At 39.7% G+C, this 8,332-nt stretch overlaps 1 pseudogene; it reads right to left on the bottom strand.

Moving 5' to 3' along the window:
- Positions 1–871: 871 nt before the first annotated feature.
- Positions 872–1,724, bottom strand: LOC114708486 (annotated as a pseudogene).
- Between the last annotated feature and the right edge of the window lie 6,608 nt (positions 1,725–8,332).

The following is an 8,332-nucleotide window of genomic DNA, read 5'->3' as shown; positions in this document are numbered from 1 at the left end:
ACGGGGCTTGCTGACCAGCCAGCTGATGTGTGACACTTTACCTGAGAAGGCACAATACAAATGGCTAAACCCCTAATAGAGAACCTTCCAAAAGGCAAATTACTTTATACCACCAAAGTCCAACTTGGTGAATCAATGAGTCCATTGGAATTGCTTATAGAAGTATGGATGAGGGTTTAACCTACAGAAGCAGGGACAACTCAAAGGCAGCTGTGCTGTGAAAGGCCATCCCAACGTAAGTGACCACTCACATGAGCTGGAACCTTGGAGCACTCTATATGACTTACAGGCAGCTCAACAGGTCATAGATTCTCTTCCAAGCAGCTTGTCTGATCTGAGACTCCTCAGCAGTCGGACTACATTCGTAACCTTGGGAAACAGAGGTATTGTGCATCTGGTCAGTTTCAGGAAGTTCCTAAAACTAAGGAGTTTTTCACTTCCTAAATCTTATCTAACTTCCCTTTAGAACTTCTTGAGTCTTTTTTTTTTTAAATCAAATTTGTTTATTGGTGCTTTTTGCCATTTAGTAGCATTTTACACACAGGCTTTGATCTTCAGAATACCCTGTATTCAGTAGAAAAACCTTTTAAATGAAGTTTTGTACAATAGAAACTTCTCAGCAGTCAAAATTTGGACTGTAAAAAAATACATGCAAAACATACTTTTCTGAAAACACTTAACTTTGAACAAAGCATGGAAGGAACTACACAAATGCAGAATGAAAACAGCATGTCAACTCCACCAAAAGTAGTCATCATAAAAGGTATAAAAGTCACCTAACTTCACTAGGCACAGGAGACAATAGAAAATATTGTCCACAAACAATATCCCAGCTCTATGGCAGCTTTCAGAAAATCTTCATCTTCATGCTTTAATAGGGACAAGGTGAGTATGCTCTCGATCTGGACCGAGATCTGTATCCTCCACGACTGTAGTAAGGAGAAGGTGACCGCCTTCTGTAAATCTGATCCCTGTCTTAAGCGGCTCTCCATCCACCACCTCCTCTGTATGATCTTCTGTAATAGTCCCGATCATCATAACCCCGATCATATCCTCTGTCATAATAATCTCGGCGGCGTGAGCTGCCATAAGTGGGTCTCCCCATGTAAATTCCTGGTGTTGGGGTTTGGGTCCTTTTTGTTTTAGAGAATTCGACCCTAATTCGGCGTCCATCAACTCCATTCCATTGGCACGTTCTTTAGCTTCCTTGGCATCATCTACATTTTCAAAATACACAAAGGCAAATCCTCTTGAACGTCTAGACTGTTGGTCATACACAATAGACACATCAGCAATGGGACCATATTTAGAGAACACTTCTCTTAGGTCTCTTTCCGTGGTGTACAAGCTCAATCCAAATACTCCAAGATAACAGCTGGGGTCAAGATTTGCCGGGTTGCCAACATGATGCCTTCGAGTAGACATGGTAGAATGGGTGTGATTGTGCCATCTGCTATAATCTCGGTTGTAAGACCTGCTCCAGGATCGTCTATGGGAGCGGGATCGAGATCGTGACTTTGTATAATGCCTTTAGAACTTCTTCTGGATCTGGACCTGGATTCAGATCTGGACCTTGACTTTGATCTAGAACGCTCAGAATCTTCCTTGGAGCGAGACCTTGCAGGGGTATGCCGTGCATATTTCCCCGATCCATGAGCACTTGCACTTCTGGAAGCAGAACGGGATTCCCGTTCGCCATAGTTCTGCTGGCCGTTGTCGCTCATGGCTCCGGATTGCTGTCACTGCTCCTGGCCTTTACGGAAGCTGTCAAGCTCCTGCCTTCTTACCAGAGGCCCCGCTGCAGCCTCTCGCAATGACACACTTTTGAGAGGCGAACTTCTTGAGTCTTAAGGAGCTTCTCTCCATCATGGAATACTTAAGTTTAGATGAAACTGCCACATAACACCAGCCTAGGTGAGCATGCAAACTACAGACCAGTGAGAGTACCTGCTTCAAAAGCAAATAGACTGCAAGGAGGAATGTCAGCAAGGTGGTGCTCTGAGCTATATGTGCACTTATCACACACGCGTGCACACACACAAAGCAAATAAAACAGGAATCTCTTCTTCTGTTTTGAAAAAGTATCAGTGGATTTTGAGGGTGTTAAGGAGAAAAAAAAAGATTGAGGTTTATTCTAACAGGAGCTAACACAAAATCATTCTTAAAATAAGCTTTATTAGGAAAGAGACAATTCTGATACCACAGGGGCTATAAGGGGACAATGAGATAAAGGGCATTATGAGGAAGTATATTAGAGGCAGCATGAAGGGCCCTGCAGGGGAAGAGAATTATAGACACTATTAGCTTAACATGAGAGTAGGAGACATAGCCTCCATGGACAATATGGCAGACTAGGAGAGAGTGTGTCAACAAGAGTAGGAGAGAGAGAGAAAGAATAAGAGTTCACTAGGGGGTGTGATGCACTTGGTCAATGTCAGTTTCCAGGTAGGCATGCACTGGCAGAAATAAGGAATCAAATTTGTTTTCAAATGGCTATTACATCCTTAGTAAATGAAAACCAAGCAGCAGGTGCTTGTCAATTTTTTGTCTCAAGCTACAGACAGATCTAAACTGAAAGCCCATGATCCAACAGAGGGCACCAATGAGCCTTGCTGAAGAGATGGACAGTCAGATCATTTTGATGCATGCAGCCTACATGGTGAACATGTTCTGGTCTTCTCAATACTCAGAAACCAAACTTTTCTCATAGCTTTTCCACCACAGCTGGAAAGCATGCAGTGGGCTAGAGAAACTGGTTGTTGTGAACACTAAACCACATCTTTCCACTTGGATTATCTTCTCAGCCAGGTGACTAACCAGACCCATGCCTGACAACTGTGTCCTTTATCATGAGATGGTAGAAAACTCCCAAGAGATCAAATTTAGGTCTATTGAGAAAGTAGTGGCATACATTTGGGGAGGAGGTTATTGCTCTGAACCAAACTGAACATAACCAGAACAGATGGATATAACTTCAGTTATATGTAGCACAGCTGCCCCTGGTACACCCTTCAATGCTTTCCCACTGAAGCTTCTGAAAGAGCAATTAAAACACGCATCACAAAGAGTAGACAGTGCTTGTGGAGAGCTTTGCATTTAGCCAGCATTGTATTTTCATGGATCTATTAGTGTTTGAGTTGTCACAGTAAGCCTTTGAAGTCTTAGAGCCAGTGATGGACAAAAGAAAGTTTAGATGATGCTATCATTAAAACAACCTACCCCACCTTAACTAACCCCTGCATTCCATTCCTAAACTTCCATTGCTAAATATAAGTCCCAGTTTAAAAATGAGAAAACTGGTTCTAAGCTGCTATTATAGCTAATATTCAAATGTCATCTGTGTTAATATAATGTAATCATAAGACAAGTCTGCATCATCATCATTTTTGTGACAAGAAAGTATTTTTTGGAGTTTTACTTCCCAACCTGAGTATTTGTCTAATCACCTTGTTTCAAGCATCATGGACATGAGTATTTTCAGCACAACACCTATGCATTGAATGTCATTTTGTTACAGGAATCTTGTTTTGTTTGTTTGTTTGTTTGTTTGTTTGTTTGTTTGTTGAGACAGGGTGTCTATGTGTAGCTTTGCACCTTTCCTGGAACTCACTTGGTAGCCCAGGCTGGCCTCAAACTCACAGAGATCTGCCTAGTTCTGCCTCCCGAGTGCTGGGATTAAAGGCATGCGCCACCACCACCTGGCCTGTTACAGGAATCTTTAAGCAGAAAAATGGATAAAAGATGGATGGATGAAAGATATGGATCAAAGAAATTTTCCAAGGTACAGCCAAAGTTAATACAGAATATAATAAATTTTAGGCAGAAGGTAACTCCTAATATCATCTCATAAAATGAATAAAACATACATTATGGGAAACCTCATTATCTCCCAAGCTTGGTTCACCAGCACTGAATGGGCTACCTCCATTTCTATTTGGCCATAGATGACAGAGTCAGTTTGTACATGGTGATGCTTCACACATGAATGTACCTGCTAATGCCAAATGGCACTCTGTAGCTAAACATTCATTTTCTGTCTGTGCCTCAGCCTCAAATGTTGACTGAGTGGGTTACTCATCTAGCTCCACTATCTTTGTTCTTCGTTCCCATGTTTTTTAGCCTTCTCTTGGCTATCTTCCTTCTTCAAGAGTGTCTAACTGAACTCATTAAAGTCAAAATTACATGGGAGGTAAATTTAGTCTTCCTAAAAAGCTTAAAGCCAAGTGAAAGCCATACTAGAGCCTGGACTCGGCAGATGGTCAGATTATAGTTGTACTGGAAAGGGACCAGAACCAAGTCCTGACTTGTGCCTCCTACTACATTTGTTTGTATCATGCATTTGTTACTGGCACCCTACCCTTTGAGCCAGAATCATTTTAAAGCAATGGTGATGCTGACAGTGTTGAAGCATATGATCAGATCAGTTATAACAATAGTAATAATGGGGAGAAGGATGACATAATATAGTATTTACAAGCCCACACAATATGCTTTGTGAGTTGTATTCAGATTATATCCTATAACAACCCTAAGAAGCTGTGCTGATACTTTTGAAAAGAGGAAACCAGTGGCAACTTGCCTGATGCAAGTGCTGACTAGCAAGTGATGCAGCTGATATTGAAATCCTTTGATATGGGAGCCTGTCTAATAAACATCACAGTGCATCCCTGCCTCGTCTCCATTTCCATCCTCTTCACCAGCTCCTTGCACAACCTAACTGCCAGTCACAAAGCATGTGGATTTTGCTGCCTGCAATTGTTACCTTCATCTTTGCCCTCTCCACCTGGGACAATAGCAACTGATACATGCCAAATGAGCTTCCTTTCCACTAATTCTAACCTCTTCCAGCCATTCTTCTAAGAAATGGCAGGTTGAGAGCACTGAAGAACAAATCTTGCCATGCTGCTCCCATCTCAAACCTGCCCCAAGACCCCCTTCACTGCAGAGATGAGGCCATGTCCTTTAATAGGGGAGCAAATATTCTGTAATCTCATCCTATGCTACATGTTTATCCATCCACAGCTCAAATGTCTCAAATGAGTCTCCTTGCTCCCTCATTATCTATGCAGTTTCTTCTGTTTTCTCATTCCAGCTCCCATGCTCAGCTTTCTACATCTCCCTGGAAATCCTTTTCTGGCTGCCATGCCTCTCATTGGACAGTGACCTCAGTCATTCTAAAGTGGGTGGCCAATGCTTTCTCTTCTGTTCTCTCACAGGATGCCATGCTTAGCCATAGCATGATATTGAACTTCTTCATGGGGTTGTTTTGGGGGGAGGTTCTAAATGCAATAAGAGTAATGTCTAAACCATGTCGATGCCTGCTACCATCCACACTCTTCCTATTTCCACAACCTTATCTTCCCATTCATAACTGATGCATCATGACATATTGCCTCTGTGTAACTGATTGTCCCTGCCATTCTTTCTATCTAGATCTACTGCGCTGATCCCTACTCACCAAAATCATTCCTACACTTTCAAGTCCACCTCCTCTAAGTTTCCCTCACCGAGAGAGGGCCAATTCTTTTTGCAAATGCAATGGAGGTTTCTCAATTTGGCTTCATCTCTCTGGAAACTTATCTGTTTTTATTGTTTCTAGTATAAACTGAATTTCTCTGATGAAGCCACATTTGTGTTGAAATTCTTCTTGCCTGGCTAGAACTTCATGATTGTGGAGATATAGAACATCAGTAGTGAAAGATATCTTGGGCTACCTGTAGTTCTCATAATAAGAATTCACAACTAACTGCTACCACAGGGCTAGAAAAATCACTGGTCATTGGCTTATGTACCTAAGGTAAGGCTCAGTCCTCCCAGGGCATCTTCTATAAGATGAAGAAGTAAAGAGCATGAAAGAAGTTTGGGAGCTTTTAACCAAACCAGCATTCACCAAAATTTTAGTACATTTATCAAGATGGGTGAACCAGGAAAAACAACACGAAACAAGCCACTTCAAGCCTCTGGCCACTGATGTCCTTGTGGAGGAAGGTGTGAAACCACACTCTTTCCAGAAAGTCAGTTTTGGGTACAAAACTTGTGCTGTGGCTCCTCATGCAATAGAGAGATTAATAATTAAACAGATTCTGTTACTGTTGTTTTTAACTTGCAGTCAGTCACGAGCTATTCTGTATAGCCCAAAAAAACAGATGTTTGAGAAAGAAAAGAGCTAACCAATGGTATCATGAATTTGCCATGTAGCTATTGTTATCTTTGCACCAAAAAGTGTTTACCCTCATTATTTTACCTTGTTGCTTTGTGGCTAGTTTAAAGTTCCTGTTGGATTTTTCTTTATTCCTCTTTAAGTGAGTTGTGATAAGCACTTTGAGATTTACTATATTAAATTTTAGCATTTAGAAGTTATAAGGTACAAGCTCTGTCAATTCTCTCACTCCTTATCTAGCCAACTCAACTTCTATACCTGATCTAAGATCTTTGGGACTATTAAGGAAAAGATAGAACATTTATTAAACATTATAACCCACTAGTCTCTGCCAAGCCTAAAGTAAATATTAAATAAAGTAAATATTAAATAACATCTGAAACCTAAGAAGACATACTCCTGCTCTTCTGGAATCCTTTCAACATAATGCCCCCACCAATATTAGGTAAAGGCATTGACTTGTGACTCTTCTTTGCTCTATGACCATAAAAGTTAATGTGATCTTTTCAGAGTAGAACATTTCAGTTAGTGGTTATTGAATATTGTCCAGGAGTAATGAGAGATAATGACCTAGATAAGATGGAACTACAATCAATGAGAACAATATCAAGCAAGAAACACATACTAAAATCCAGAGAAGTCTAGAGCATAGGTAAATGGTATGTTACAAAGATCATTCCAAAAGGTGTCCTATCCTAAAGAACCTGAATCTAATACTTAATATGTTCTATCTAAGATATTATATATATATATATATATTAAGTTGTAACTATAACTGCTAGTCTTTATTCCCATCAAAGACCTGAGAAGGAATATAATGGTACCTGAGAAATGGTAGATGGATGCAAGCAACTTTTGGGAATCTTGTAAAAGTAGACTAAGACAGCTGGCAGCCTGGACAGTCACCTAATGTTTCTCAGCATTGTTGGTGCATTCAAATTGGCTACAGGCCTAGAGTATCTGACAGACCATTTTCAGAAGCAGGAATTCTGAAAGACCATCTTATCCTGTCTTGGCAGAGTGCAGTGGTCACTTTCCTTGTGTCCCGCTTGTCCAGAAAGGACAGCATTAGTACTGTCAGCAGTCGAGGCAAGGGCAATTCTTTGCCCAGTAGACCATTTTGTGCCAAGAAGACAAACTTCCAAATGTAAATGTCTTAGAAGCCCAACATTCTCTCGGGATCAAATTGGTGCAGCCAGGAACAAATGTGTCTCATGTCAACAGAATTCTAAATTATTTAAATGCATATTCTCTAGGTCTATGAAGTGTTTGAAGATTACCTGTCCATCTGACCTATGTATCTGTAAATCTGGATAACCTAACTAACATAATTATAGAGATGACAAGCATAGGTGACTATAAATCTATAAGTCTTATTTACCGAAATAACCTAAAGACTAAGGCTTCATGTAAACAAGGTAAACAGTCTATTAGCAAATGTATGGTAAAGAATGACTTCAAAACTGTGACAATACACAAGATATTTATAACAGAGGTAGGAATATATAGTTGGATATGTAATATGACAATAATCTTAAATATATAGCAATATACAGAATATCCTAAACAGAAGTAGAACATACATAAAGTATGACAGATATAAATTTACATTTACATCAATATAGGAATATTTCAAATAAGAGTAGAAATATATGTACACTATAACAAATATAGTTCTGTATTTGTATCAATATACAAATTATCTTAAACAGAAACATAAAAATAGTTTATATTTGTATCAACATATAAGAATCCATAACAGTGCAAATTACAGTGCAAATTATCTAAGGCTGCGATTTTACTAAATTTGTTTACTAGTATATACAATATTTACCATAATACCTTATACCTATCCATTCCATTTCTTCTTTTCCCGTTTTTTAGGAGAATACTGAGTTTAATATTTTTTCATCCCCAATCCTATAACCATCATCCATAACCCTGAGAAATATGAAACTGTAGGGAGAAGGGGTGTCGTTTTCTTAGAATTGCTTCCTGTTGTTTTGGGAGTGATGGTATCTCTGTTGGGTATTGTGAGAAAGCTCAGGTAGTTGAATCTCAGTTAGACTAACTGTATGTTCTGCAGGAAGTCTTAGAGTAATGGGTAAGATTGTCTGAAATTCTGGCAAGAAGTGTAGTATGATGATGATTACCATGGCATCATTGTGTATT

The sequence above is a fragment of the Peromyscus leucopus genome, chromosome 17, assembly GCF_004664715.2.
Source record: "Peromyscus leucopus breed LL Stock chromosome 17, UCI_PerLeu_2.1, whole genome shotgun sequence".
In the NCBI taxonomy this organism is placed as follows: Eukaryota; Metazoa; Chordata; class Mammalia; order Rodentia; family Cricetidae; genus Peromyscus; species Peromyscus leucopus.
Note: the sequence above shows the minus strand (reverse complement) of the source record. Positions and strands in the feature narration are given on the sequence as shown.